At 36.6% G+C, this 15331-nt stretch overlaps 1 protein-coding gene and 1 pseudogene across 1 annotated transcript in view; one reads left to right on the forward strand and one right to left on the reverse strand.

The window, feature by feature from the left end:
• Nucleotides 1-15331, forward strand: part of COL25A1 (collagen type XXV alpha 1 chain) — a 592248-nt gene that overhangs the window by 92791 nt on the left and 484126 nt on the right. The gene's annotated exons all lie outside the window — the stretch shown is intronic.
• On the reverse strand, nt 12180-12900 carry LOC100010742 (RWD domain-containing protein 4-like; annotated as a pseudogene).

Here is a 15331-nt window from a genome sequence, read left to right on the forward strand (position 1 = left end):
AGGTATTCATGTTTCATATAGAAATTACCATAGAAGTCAAAGTCCCTACCAGCTTCTCTGATCTTGATTAAACCGAAGACTAAAGAGATTAAATGATTTCCAGAAGATACAGTTGAGAACACAGAATAATGCCTGGAAGGGACTTCTCTCCATGGTTAAAACTGGTAGAGTATTGAGGGAAGTCATGGGCTGGCATAGGTCATCAGGATGCCAATATCTGCATCAGCCTCACTGCATTAACTTTGATGAGTATGCAAGTAAAACATCCTGGGAAACTGGAACAGAGTGGATTGAACTAGATCTAGTGAAATTAAACCCTTGACTCCATTAATAAGGACATTTACATAGTTGGGATTATCTAGAAACAAGACTAATTTTCTTTTCCAATATTGGTTTATATGGAATTTTTCTGGAAGATGAATTTCTAGAGATTCTTTCATGCCATATGTCTATATATATCTAACTAGATCCAAAAACAATTCCTATATTTAAAATCTCATGATCTACTACTACTACTACTACTACTACTACTACTACTACTACTACTACTACTACTACTACTACTACTACTACTACTACTTGATATGTCTTCTTAAAACTGCTAGATGAGATCAACATTATCATTTTAGAGCTGTAGAAAGAATAAAGTGCTTTTTTGGAATGTCTGTAGAGTTGGAGAATTTACTTAAAACAATTAGTTTTCCACTGAGTAAAGCAGATTTACTTATTTTTGAGTCCAGAGCTGACAGTCTCCACTGGGAATATGTCTGGTTTATAACTGTAAAGACCACATGATTTTTAAAAAGTCTCTTAGGTAACTGAGGAAGTAGTAGACAAGGAATACAAAATAAATACCCTAAATCCTACTGTAGAATTAATTTAAGGTACACAGGGATTGTAGACCCAAGATATAGGAAAACAAGATGTATTTAGAACTTTGAAAATTCCCTTACTATGATGCCTCTTTGATGGTGGGGAGATGTCCTTGGGTTTTTGAAAGCTCTTCCAGTGAAATAGAGTTCCAGTTGGCCCTATCAAACTGGAAAGGCTACTTGTATAGAACTGGTAATTGACCAACTCAGCTAAATTTAACAGAAAGGCTCCTCTCCAAAATCTGGCCATTCCGTAATGATGCTTTTATTTTGTTTTGCAATGGCTCCTCATGAAGATCTTTTGTTAAGGTAAAGGACATGGTCTTTTTCAATTAAAAAAACAAGATTTCCCACTCAGATAAAATCACTTGTTAATCCAAATAGAATAAATATTCAGTATTTAAATGGGCATTTTCTTCATCTGCAGAGATTGGATAAGCTAGAAAGTTGAATCTACAGTTGACAGTTACTAGTAGGTATTCTCAGGGGCTCAGAAACACTTTGGATTTTAGTTTGGCCATTTGTTTAGATGGGGGAAAATTCTGTGAACTGAAATGTAGAATTTACTTCAACCATAAATGTAGACTTTCCAACAGCCAAAGCAGTCTGTAAGGCTGCCATTTCTGTGGGAGGGTGAAATTTCTAATAGTAATAGATAAAGGGTAAAAAAGAATAGTGATTTTGCATCACTAAGCTTACACTGATAATATTACACGCAGAAAAAAAAGACTGAAAAAAGGTGTCTTTAAATAGTTGGGTTATTTTTCTTTTGTTCGGTCTGGATATTTGCTTCTATTACTTCTAGATACTTCTTTTTTGTTGTTGTCTCCTTTCCTGCTAAAAGCAGGATCTACGAAGTAACTACAGGATCTGTGATTTTGTGCTAAATGTGGTGCAAATTAAGTTAGACTACATTTCCTTTCCATTAAAGCTTGTGATTTATAACACTGATGCAGGTCTAGATACAGAGGGCACACGGGAAGCCAGATAGACATAGAACGCGTTTGTGGGTAAGACATGAGCATTTTGTATCAGCCCAGTGGCTAGTCCATTTTGTTAGCTGTTGAAAGCCACTGAGTGTTTAGCTTGGCTAGGGCTCTGGTCCTGGGCAGGGATGGAGCCGGGGCTCTTTTCAATAGAACAGCCTCTCAACTTGTGCTGAGGCTGTTGTTCGGAGGTGGAGCCTCTCTATCTCTGTCTCACCTAGACCGGAAATGCAGGGCTTATTCACAGCCCCAAACCCACTGCTGATCGGAGATGAGAGCTTTGACTGCGCCATTTCTGGATTGGGTTATTCGTCCTTTCCTTCCACAGTCTGGTTGCTTGTTCCCTGAGGACTCACCCTATCTGTGCTGGACCTATTGGCTATAATTGAGCAGTTAATTCGTTGTGGCTCAGAATTCCTGAGCTCAGAGAGATTGCAGGTGTGTACCGTCACACCTGGCTTAGCTTCCCTCTTGGTCCAAAAATGTTGCCCCTAAAATAATCACTTAAATAAAAAAATTAATTATTAATATAATTTATTTCTAGTTATCTCAGGCCTTCCCTCCCCTCCCCACACCATAAAATGACTCTGAAAAATAAATATTGCTGTATATGCAGGTCACTTGTCTCTTTAACCTCATTTCATCATATAAAGATGTACAAAAACATAGTGATCAGGGGCAACTGGGTGGCTCTGGGGATTGAGAGTCAGGCCCAGAGATGGGAGGTCCTGGGTTCAAATTTGACCTCAGACACTTCTTAGCTATGTGATCCTGGGAAAATCACTTAATCCCCATTGCCTAGCCCTTACTGTTCTTCTGCCTTAGAACCAATGCATAGTATTGATTCCAAGACAGAAGATAAGAGTTTTAAAAAATATATATAGTGATCAAACTTATACATAAATATTTTGTGAAAGCCTGAAATGGCATGATACTGAAATATCTCTGAAAATCCTTACACACAACCACTGTGATGATATTAATTTTATATTTTATATTTTTATATTAAATTTGATACTTTGGGTAAAAGTAAGAGACTGTAGCAAGTATGTGGTGGCACAAATAGGGCTTAGAGTCAGAAAGTCTTATCTTCATGAGTTCAAATCTGATTTATATATTCACTAACCTTGTGACTCTGGGCAAATCACTTAACCCTGTTGGCCTCAATTTCCACATCTGCAAAATGATCCGGAGAAGGAAATGGCAAACTACTCCATTACCTTTGCCAAGAAAACTCAAAAGGAGTCACAAAGAGTTGGACATGACTGAAAAAGACTAAAACAAAAACTAGCAGGCGTGTGCACTGGATTAGTTTTAATTTCCCAAGGATGGTGGCCACTTGTAGATCCCCAATGAGAATGTCTATGATATTTTAGTCTGTAGTGAGCTAAAAACAATTAGATACATTTGGAAACATGCAGCAGGCTGCCATATTACTCAAGTAAAATTTAGACACAGAAGGACTAATGTGGTTTATCTGGGTAACAGGATGTAATGAATAAATCCAACAAATACTTCTTCATCATCTGCCATAGACAAAGCTCTATGGTTGGGGCCATGGGGAATACAAGGAAATATAAGACAGTTCCTGCCCCCCTCCCCAAGCCTCCATCCGGTAGAGTTTACAGATCACATACACACACAAACACGTAGACTTTCATTCTGCTTATAAGATTTTCAGCGAAATTAGAAATACAGAGACGTCATAAAAACATAACAGTGAAAATGGTGAAATGGCATGTTCGTGGGGACAAAGAATGACATTGTGCTCCATGCCTAGGGAGAAAATAAATTGTTTCCATGTGGAATTTGTATTTGCTTTTCAGGATTTTGATTTAAACAAATGATTTCTAAATCTATCTTTTATCTTATGGATTTTGCCCCAAGAATCAGGTTTAATTTTAGATGAACACAAAAATGTTATTATATAGAAAGTTTTATTAAGTAAATATATGAAAAAAGTCTCACTTCAGATTCTATTGTGTACCTGATATAAAAATATTATGGCCTTGTATGAAACATTGGTCAAATTAATTCAGTTTTCATGAAAACAATGTCATTAAAATTCTGTGGTAAATTTTTCCTACATTCCATAGGAAAAACAAAGTCACTGTGTGTCTGGTGAATAGCCTTTGTGGATAATCTTTGTCTGATCTGAACTGCTTTTGTTTTGCCCAAGTTCTGCTCTGTGGAGTCATTTCTGAATGTCTCTGCAGTGTGAGATAAACCAAAAGTACCTCAAGTGAACTGGACGTCTGCTCAGTCTCAAGGAGTCTTAAGGTTCAGAGATAGAGGTCTCCTGAAAAGCCAATCAGTTAATCTTTGAAATGAAATGTAATGAACCAAATAAAGAACGCACAGTTCAGATAGCTGACATCATACTCTAATGTCTCCCAGACAACACAAGATTTCTTAGAGTGGGCCAGTTCTGATGCATTTCCCCTCCTCCTATAGAATGCACAAAGATCCAATTGATGGGGACTCAAAACAATTGGTGGTTATGACATGGGGCCATTGCTTCTATTGAGAGGTGGATTTGGGTCAGTAGCAGAGCTGGGGCTCAGAGCTGGGGTCTTTTAGCCACCTGTTTCCCCAATTTAGACACATTCATTGATTTTTCCTGAGCATCCACAATATGTTAGGCAATTACCTAGTGAATTTAATAGAACACATTGTACCTCCCATACAAATCTTTTTAGGATACTGAAATCGCTCATGAAAACTTGGGCAAATTGTGCATTTTTCTCTTATTAAAGGTCATTTGAAAATTTCTGGCTTCTAACATTCTTTTTATTTAGCAGCATTTCAAAAGAGGACAATTCAGTGTCACAGAATTTGTTGAGTATAATTTGCTGTTTTTGATATAGTTTTGGGAGTTACTGTTTTGGCAAGGAAGGTTTTAAGGCAAATGACTGTAGCTAGAATGTTGGATATTAGGATTCTAGACATTTTTTGTGGGCTAGAAGAACTAGGTACAGCGCCAGGAGATGGTTTGCACTAAAGATAAGCAGTTGCCAAAGAAAACCATTAAGGGTTTCAGGAAGAAATGTTTGTACTTCTTTTTCCTTTCCCTCTAATGTAGTGGCATCAAACTCAAAAAGAAAGGGGCTGCTATAGACTGCATGTTGACTTAGAAAACCACATATTAACATTATCTACATTCTATTATATTTTAATTAATTTTGTTAATTATTGTCCAATGAACATTTTAATCTGCTTCTGGTTACATTCAAGAGTATTGTGGGCAATAGTGTTTGACAGCTCAGCTCTAATGGACTCCAAGATCTGTGAGGGCTGAGTCTGTGTCTCTTCTAAATGTTATATTTCTCTTGGTTCATAGAACCATGCATGTGTTAAGCCTTAGGGCTTAGTAAATGGTTTTTGAACGGAAGTGAGTCAAGGAGAGAGACAGAGAGACAGAGAGAGAGACAGAGACACAGACTAGACAGAGAAAGAGATTGGAAATTTATCAAGGTCTGACATCAGAGGTAAGGGACATTCTGGTAAAGTATAACAGATTCAGCTTCTTTTTTGGGGGTGGTATAAAATGAAGGTTGAGGATGAAAAATTTGAATCAATTCAATAGTAAGAGAAATACTTTAAAATGCAAACAACTTTTTTTTTTAGTAGCCCAAGGACAAAATTATGGCACTAGACTGGTTATTCAAACTTGTGGTACATACTTCATTAGAATATATACAACTATGCTAAGTATACCTCTTTTTAAAATTTTATTTCATTTTATTTCCTTCCTGATTATATGTAAAAAGAGTTTCCAACATTTTAAACCCCCTCTATCTTGAGAACCTTTTTAACCTAGATCTACATGGTTACCAATCTGCACCCAGCTAGTGATAATTGCTTCCTTTACAAAAACCCAGTAAAATATTATTATGCCCATTTTTCATATGAGAATGCTGAAATCTTGATAGGATAAATGACTTGGGACTCCATGTGGTTCATTTTCCTCCAAGTACAGACAGCATTCTTTCTAATAAACTAGGAATATAAAACTGTTCCAATGATTTGGCCAGTTTTTGATTCCACTTTGTCCTAAATTGGCAGCCAAAGTCCAGTTTGTTGCCCTACTATTGAGCTGTAGGACAAATGTCACTCAGAAGCAGAAAGGACTTGCCATGGTGTGTCGAAGTGTTTTGACTTGAAGCCACCTTTTAATGGAATGTTATAAAGGATCATAGGTCATAGATTTCAGGCTATAAATGACTTTTCAGGCATCTAATCCATCCCTGCCCTCCTAAAGAGGAAGATGCTGAGACCTGAGAAGTTGAAGTGAGATACCAAAAGTCACAAAGGCTGTAAAAAGATCATCTCTTTAGCCTTAAACTCAGGATTATTTGAGAATGGATTATGTAGGAGTCATTGCCTGATTAGATCAAAAACTTGCATGAAAATTTTTATTACAGATCAGAGATTTAGAATTGGCAATGATCATGAAAAGCATCAAATCTAACCAATTGATTCTACAGATGAATTCTATGAAGCCTGAACAGAAAAGTCAGGTGACTTCCTCAGGATCACATGATCTCTGAGGCAGAATTTCAACTTCTTTTTGACTTTAGGGCCAACATTTTCTCCTAGGCTTAAGCTAACTTTGCTGGTACATAGTTGAGGAACTCTTGCTCATCATGGATATGAAAACTTTGCTTTTGAATACAACAGAAAAGCATGTTTAGATGAGGTCTACTTTCTGTAGCTGCTTTAATGTCTTTTAGTTTTGTGAGAGGTAAAAGGGTAGGAATTATGAGGCATAAATTAGGTTCAGTACAATAACAACTCCAAAAACAGTTCATTTGGTAAGTATATACATACAATTCTCCCAAGGTCAAGAGACTGGCTGTGGTTTCTGGCACAAGAGCTGAGGGAATACTGGCTGCATACTTTGAATAATAACATGGCAGTATGACAAATTACATCAAAATGCAAAATGGGCGGAGGCAAGATTGAGACAGAAGTTTGATTGTCCCAGCTTTGGATACAGTTGAGAGACTTCGTGGGGCTTCTCTTGTTAAACTGCCATGGCGGGAGCATTTGGCTCAGAACCCTCCTACCAAATTAGCTATTGAGTCTGCAGAGTCACACCTTGCACTCCATAAACAGAGCAATAAATCATGTTCCCTAATTGACAAAGTAGAATAGAAGTCTATCATTACATGGTTTGGTATCACACACTGCTAGAATAATAACCATAGAGGGAGGCTGGGTGGCTCAATGGATTGAAAGCCATGCCTGCGGATAGGATGTCCTGGGTTCATATTTAGCCTCGGATATTTTCTAACTATGTGACCCTGGGCAAGTCACTTAACCCCTATTGCCTAGCTAGCCCTTACTGCTCTTCTGCCTTGGAACCAATCCGTATTATTGATTCTAAGATGGAGGATAAGAGTTTAAAAAATAACTCTAGTAATAGAATCTGATATTGGTGCAACATGGTTAGAGGAGCACCAGTTGTTCCAATGGCTTTGATAAACAGGGATTCTTTGAGAGCATCAGTTTTAGCTAAGAAATTATTATCATTTGTTAAAACTTATCAATTGTATTTACATATTGATAAGGAAAAGGTAGGGGAATATTAACTCCCCAAAGATGTCCTTTTCACGAAATATGATGAAGTTGTTTCAGATAAATAGATCATATTAGGAATAAATAATAGCTAGACTATATTATTATTCATATTAGGAATAAATAATAGCTAGACTATATTATTATTCATATTAGGAATAAATAATAGCAAAGAAACTGTTACTTGAGAGAAAGAGGGTATATTTAATTGTATTTTTTAATTTAAAAAAAAGTTCAGGATTAAATCCAAGAAATCTAAAAGGACCTAACTATCATACAATTTCCCTCCCTCTGATTCATGTTTCAAAAAACAAAGAGGAAGTTTTAAATAGAATGGAATGACCAAGCCTTTACCTTCAAGATCTCAGGTTAGTGGTATCTGAAGGGTAGGATGGGATGATAGGCTTTTTCGCCTTGACTATATGGTATAATTGTCCTTGCTCAGTCAACCAATACCCCTCACGGTCCTTCCTATTGCCATCATACTTTTCTAGGAGGCCCCCCCTTTTTTGTGACTTCACCTACCACTTCTCCCCTTCTGTTTCTTCAATGGATTTGGGATGGCCAGCTGTATCAGGGAGGCTTGGGCCAGAATTGCTGGAAGGGTAGATTGTTCCTTCTTTTACCACAATTGCATCCAGCTGGGCTAGCCTGTGTCTTCAAACCCTATCTTCTTTACCAGCTGAATTAGCTTCTACTGCCAAGGGTCTGGTTCCTGCTCTGGGAAATCATAACTTCTCTCATCTTTGGCATACCTTACATTTAAAAAGTGCTTCTAAGTTTTTCAGATTGCCTTCTCATAACTTCATTTGATTATCACAACAACTCGTTGAAGCAAATGGGGAACATATTTTTTATCTCCACTTTACAGATGAGGAAAGGGAGTTCAGTGGTAATAGGAGTTGTTCATGCTGCTAAATGGCATAGCCAAGATTAGAACCTACATTTTTTATTTCTCTTGTCCACTCTTTATTGACATGTAAGTCATAATAAAGTTAAGCTGGCTCTATCCCTTGAACATTTGGATCATAAAAACTAATTTTTAATTAAGCCATTCAGAATTATAAATATGTTCTCTCTCTATTTCTCTCTCTCTCTCCTTTTTCCTCCCTCCCTCCCTCCCTCCTTTTTTCTGTTTCCCTCTCTTTCTCTCTTTCCTTCATTGATCAACATTGGAATAAATTGTATCCTCTTAGATTCTTACTTGTCTCTTGTCCCTGAAGAAAGAATATTTTCTCTTTGAGGATCTTTAAGGCTTTTTATTGCTATTAAAATAGGGCAACAAGTTGGGATGAAAATGCATCCTCCAATTTTCCCTTCCATTCTCATTTTTGCATTATAGGAAAGGAAAAAGACATGTACAGGTGGTAAATAGTGTCTCTGAACCCAAAGGACTTATGTAAGATTAATCTTCATTTCATAGGAAAATGAGGATGACACTATTCTGGACTCTAGAGAGTTGGATGGGTATGGGGAGTCTGGGAGGATGATCAGGGAGGTAGGGAGATGGGACAGAGACTGAACCTGCTGCCAATCAGAGCTAGGGCTGGGGCAATTAGAGGCAACAGAGGAGGTGAGGTCATTCAAAAGGGATGACCCCAAATGTTTTCCTTTCTAAATGTTTTTGGAGCAAACCTTCCCTTCTCTTCTTCCTCTTTTGAGGAGAAGCAGAGTTGGGATGGTGTTGAGGAAGGAGGAGGGAATCTTGAGCAGAAGCAATATGGAGATAGAGGGAGTTGCTATGGTCACCATGATTCCTAGATGTTCATTTATATGTAGAGGATGTATTTGGGCACTGTATTATGTATTACACATGTACAAGTTCCTAGCTTTTTTACTGATTTAATAACAGCCAAGGGGAGTATTGGGACAGAAGGGAAGGGACTATGTATTTTCAGAAGAAATGTAAAAGGAGATGATTATGGTGTTGATGCACAGAGGGGCTGCTTCCGAGAACACAGCTGAAAGTTCATACTGTGGCAAAGCTCTATAAAAATAAAGTATGATGGTGGTACTGTACAAGATGGGGAAGGGAGCATAAATTAAATAAGAGTTGTTCAAGCCTTTGAGAGTGAACCAAAGGAAGCTTTTAAAAAGCTCTGTTTTGTTTTTTTCCCCTTTTCTAAACCAGCAATGAAAGGCCTTTAAAAATGTTTTGGAACTAAAATGTATTGTTTTTGGCTGGACCTTGATGAATATAATAGAGTAATAGGAAAAGACTTAGAAATGTATGATCATATGGAGAAATAGGATCTTACATTTGTATAGCACTTTATACTTTTCAAAGGAATTTAAAATACATTACATCATTTGATACTTTAAGCCTCCAAGGTAGGCAGAATATGTATTATCCCTATTTTATGTCTGAGAGAAAGGAGACAGGCTAAATGAAGTGTTGGAGGCTCAAAGATAGCCCTGAGAATAGAATGCAAATGCCCTACCTTTTCCTTTACTGTTCTTACTACTTCACCAGGCTGTCTTTGTCTAGAAGGTCTAAGGTAGAATCTCATAGTATCAAAAAAAAAAATGGAACACACTTACTATTTGTTTCTAGACAGACAGAGCCACTAGAATCACCCAAGGTCATACCTTACTCCATAACAGTGAGGTGGCTCAGTGGATCAGAGGCACACCTACAGACAGGAGGTTCTGGGTTCAAATGTGGCCTCAAAAACTTCCTAGTTGACCTTAAGCAAGTCACTTAACCCCAATTTCTAGTCCTTACTGTACTTCTGCCTTAGAGACAGTATTTATTGATTCTAAAATAGTAGGTAAGAGTTAAAAAAAATAGGAATGAAAGAACCCCTACTGTCCTTAGGTGGGTGGTATGCCCTTTTGAGAATTTCAGAGCAAAAATACAAAGAAACAGACAGATGGACTTGATGTTGTCATCAGAGCCCACTCCCTTCTTCAAAATGTTGACAACCAGGGACCTCTGGAGGCAGATTAACCTTTGTTTAATTCCTTTGCCTTTTTTGGTAGTAAATCATAACCTATTTATTGTAATAATAATAATAATAATAGGTCATAGTTTACAAAGTACTTTCTTCACAACATCCCTGTGAGGCAGGTGGTGTAAGTAAGCTCTCCATTTCTATCTTACTGTTATGCTGCTTGGTGTTCCTGAAAATTGTCTTAATTCTTAGGGTAGTCCCTTGGTGAATTTTATAGAGCGTTCTTGTTGCCATCCCCACCCCATTTGAGAGTACTCTAAATATAATTTGGAAGTGGTGGTTTTTTAATTTTTCTTTGCTCTTGTATCCTTGATTACTTCCTATAATATTTTCTTAGAGATTAATATTATTCTAGTAAATAGAATATTACTTTGTAACTGGATGGAGACTTGAGTCCACAATGTTGACGTATGTGAAAGGCAATAAAGTAATCAATTCATTCTCTGGACCAGTCTGGCTCTTAGAAGTCCTGCTCTTCTACCCACCCCCTTGCTAGTCTATATTTCTGCTATATACCTTCCAGTGGAAGTGGGGAATGGGGAAGTGGGGATGACTTTGACTTTGTTCTCCTTTAACATCAATTCTTTTCATCTTCCCAAATAATCCTTTTGACCTTTGCATGATTTTAAATTCCCTTATATAAGCTATTTAAATGATCTTTTAATTAGGCCATTAGAATTGACATTATTGGTCTGGGAAGGATTTTACTGCACATTCCTCTGATTCTGAATAATTATATCCTAGCTTTTGACAAGATGCTACTGTGTACTCACTCTAAATCATGAAGGCATTCTTTTGTTGTATATCATCTATAGAAGATCCACAGCATCCTCCACTCTGCTGGTATTTATCTGATATGCATCATGTCACAAATTCATGTTTTTGATTAAATTTTTGGAGTACTTTCGAGATTTTCTAGTCCTTTAAATTCCTGGGATGTATAATTTTGAGTTTATTTTTCTCTTGTTGAGCCCCATCTTATTTCAAGCCTGCTATGATTTGTTCATAAAAACGTGCATGGATTCATGAGTATTTAAAATACAAGCTAGACCGTTTGCATTCATTCTTTTCATTATTGTAATAGTGATAGCCTTTCTAGCTTTTTTTTCAGATAAATAGGAATTTATTAAAATCCATGTCTTCAACAATAAAAAAGTAAGGGACATTGAGGCATCTTTTGTTACATTACTGTATATTCAGTAAGGATTTTTTTTTAAATACAAGAGAGCACATCTATACAAAAGTCTTTCCAATGTATTTGGCAGAATTGTTTTATTTTTTCTTACCCTATGTATTATGAAAATCTCTCATGTTTAAACCTCTCAATATATCAATATTGAGAAAAATATAATTTAGATTTATCTGTGCGAAGACAGCAGTTCTCTGCAAAAAACAAAACATGGAAAGTAACTACGCACAGATGTGAACTATACAAAAGGATCATAGTGGTATTCAACCACTAGCTTTCTTTGAAGCAATTTAAACATCAGTAATTCAAGGGAATGAACAGATGAAGACCTTAAATAAGGTGACAAACCTATTAATATAGATCATGCTGCCCAAAACACCACTCTTACTATTTACTCCACTGAGATGAGAACTTGAAAAGGGTATATTTGATAAGCAGCTTTATTCTAATTGGCTTTACATTTCCTTAAAAAAAAATCACACTCCAGAATAAGACAGTATAAACTAATACTGCATATATCATCACTTACTTTTCCCGATATGTGATCATTTATAAAGCTGTTTTAACAGACTCCTGAAAGGTTACTGAACATTCCTGGTGGCATATTTTACCTTCCTTTAAGGCAAATTTGTGAGAATAACAAACAACCAACAAATCTTTGCATGAACTTGTGATCTGATTACTTAATACAAAAACTTATATTTTATAAAATGCCACTAGAAGAAAAGAGTACTAAAAGAAACATGTTGGCCTCAGTTTAAGGTATTGAAAGATGGTGGTTTCTTCTATCAGGCTACTTTCATTATTCATCATCTTCAGAACTGGTTTTGCTTAAGTGCTTAACTACATCCACCCAGTTCCAGCCCCAGGGAAGTTCACCTTTGTGATGTGTTTTGCCTGCTGGTTTCTGTTTCTGGGTTTTTGAAAGCTGTTCTTTTTTATCTTTTTTCTTACTTGAGGGAGCTGTATTAGGAGTTTCAACTGAAATAATATTGCTTACTGATGTCACAGAATCGACAGGATGATGATTCTCCATGAATTGCTCTTTATTGTCCTTGGCATATTCAAACAATGTATATGTCAAAGCTGAACTTTAACTTCTTCATGGTGTTGTTGTAAAAAGCACTCATAGGTATGATTGGAGCTGTTTGTGGATATGTTTCTGTCCAAGAAACTTCTATTAAGAAGGCTTTGGGATCACCATTTTCACCTATCCTCTACTGAAATGAACCTGGACTTAGTTCTGGGAAACTTTCATCACCTTCATAAATAGAACGCAATGCTTCCAGCTCCATCTCCTGCTCCTCCTTGGCGCTCATCGCTCCAGCACAGAGGTCCTCCTCTCTCCGACCCTCCGTGGGTGAGTGGGGGATTTGGGGGCTGGGGCGCCGATCACCAGTGGCTAGGGGAGGGAGGAGGAGGCGGCCAAGGCGGGGTCCGCACCCCACCGCTGAGAGCCATCCTCCTTACCTAGCTCTCACCTCCTCGTCACCATCATCTCCTGGATACCCTTCTTTGGAGGTTTTCATCATGCTGTTCTTTCCTTGTTCTTTTCCTACCTGTCCAACCATTTTTCTTAGTCTTCTTTGGTCATTTATCCTTCAGGTCAGTCCCATCAACCTGGGGGGAGGCTTCCTCCAAGTCCACGTTCTCTTTTTGCCCCACTATTTCATTTGGTGATCTCATCAACTCCTGTAGGTTCAATCATCTTCTCTATACAGATTTTACATCTATACACACACACACATATAATATGTATATACATATGTACATTACATATACACATACATGTATGTATACATAATATACACTCATATTCCCAGTCTTTTTCTTGAATTCCTGCATTACCAGCTTCTTTTTGGACATCTCAAATTGGATGTTCATAGACATCTCAAAGTTACCATGTCCAAAACTCATTATCTTTCCACTCAAACTCTCTCCTATTTCCAGTTTCTCTATTACACCCATCCAGATATCCAGGCTCCCAATCTCAGTGTCATCTTCACCTCCTCATTCCCACTCACCCAATTTATTAATTTTCAGTGCTGGTCATTTCTACCTTTACAGCACCTCTCAGCAATGTCACCTTTTAGGCAGTCATACACTATCACCCAAAGACTGGTCCTCACTGCCTCTTCCCTTTTCTAAAATTCATCTTATAAATATATTACTTATTTCCAAGTTTCCTTCCTACAAAATAGAATACTAGAAGAAAGAATTCATCAAATCTATATTTTTCCAACCATAGAAATTTTAGTTTAGAAATCCTGTTCCAGATAATCACTATCTACTTGCTCCCATGTAATTAGAAATGAATGTCCACACTCTCTTTTAGAATCCCATTGCAATGCCAAAGCATTATCATTGGGAAATCTTTCCTGTTTCTCTGGTACAATAGACAGAGCTCAGACCTAGTAGTTCAAATCTAGTCTCAGGTACTTACTAGTTGTGTGACCCTGGATAAATCACTTAATCTTTGTTTACCTCAGTTTCCTCAACTGTAAAATAGGGAAAATAATATCACCTATATCATAGGATTTTTGTAAGAATGAAATGAGATAATATTTGTAAAAAAAACACTTATCACAGTGCCTGCATATAGCAGGTGTGATATAAATGCTTATTCCCTTCCCTTTCTTATTGCTATCCTTATCCTTATTGCTATCTTACAATTTCCCTTATTCCCTTCTTTTGTTCTGTTTTCAAAATTGATCTCATAGGTTTTTTGTCCAATTGAAATCTATTATTATTAAATTATCCTTCTGACTGCTATATGTTAACAGAGATTTTAGTTGAATTTAAGTTGAATTATTAAACTAGCTTTTTTACCTTCAAAAATCACCTTTAAAGGCCTACTAAGTTCATCTTTAATATCATCTATTTTAAAAAATGCCTATGTATATTTCCCCCTTTGAATGAAAATCTGATTACATTAGATGGAACAAGGGAAATATTTGTATTGTATATTTATTAGAAGTATTATTGAAGGGACTTCAATGAAAACTTTTTTTTCACAGTTGCCCAACTAAATAACATTATCCTGTTTTAAAAGTTACAAGTAAGCCATTTTAATTTCTTTGCTAGGGAAAAAAATAGAAATTGTTTTATATATACCACTGCATATCCATCCCTCCTTAACTGACATTTTTATTGTGAAGTGAATGAGTTCACTAATTGTGTAATTATCTGAGATATTTATATCCAAGTCTTCATTTAAATAGTCAGAAAAAGTCAGTGTAACAGACAAAATTCAAACAGATAAGAATGCAAGTTCCAATAATCATCAGACCAGTGAATATATTTTATGCATCTTTCTCTTTGATTGTCTCCTCTCCCTACTGAAGTCCTCATTTACTTTTTTAAATTAAAAATTGTTTATGTGTTGGTACAACTTTCTGTAATTGTTTTCTGACATTTTGTGATCCATGTTCTCTCTCTTCCTTCCCTTGTCTCCTTCCTAAGATGGCAGGTAATAAGATATAGTTTGTATATATATTATCATACAATGCATATTTCCATGTTCATCATGTTGTAAAACAAGACACATATCACAGTGGAGAAAAATACATGGAGGAAATAAAGTGAAGAATGTAATGCTCCATCAGTTCCTGCTATGGTGGTGAATGCCCTTTTTCACCATGAGTCCTTAGGAATTATCCTGGATCCTTGCATGGCTGATAATTAATAAGTCATTCACAGTTGATGATCATATATTATTGTTGTTACTGAGTACAATGTTCTCCTGCTTTT

Source organism: Monodelphis domestica, chromosome 6 (genome assembly GCF_027887165.1).
Source record: "Monodelphis domestica isolate mMonDom1 chromosome 6, mMonDom1.pri, whole genome shotgun sequence".
Classification (NCBI taxonomy): Eukaryota; Metazoa; Chordata; class Mammalia; order Didelphimorphia; family Didelphidae; genus Monodelphis; species Monodelphis domestica.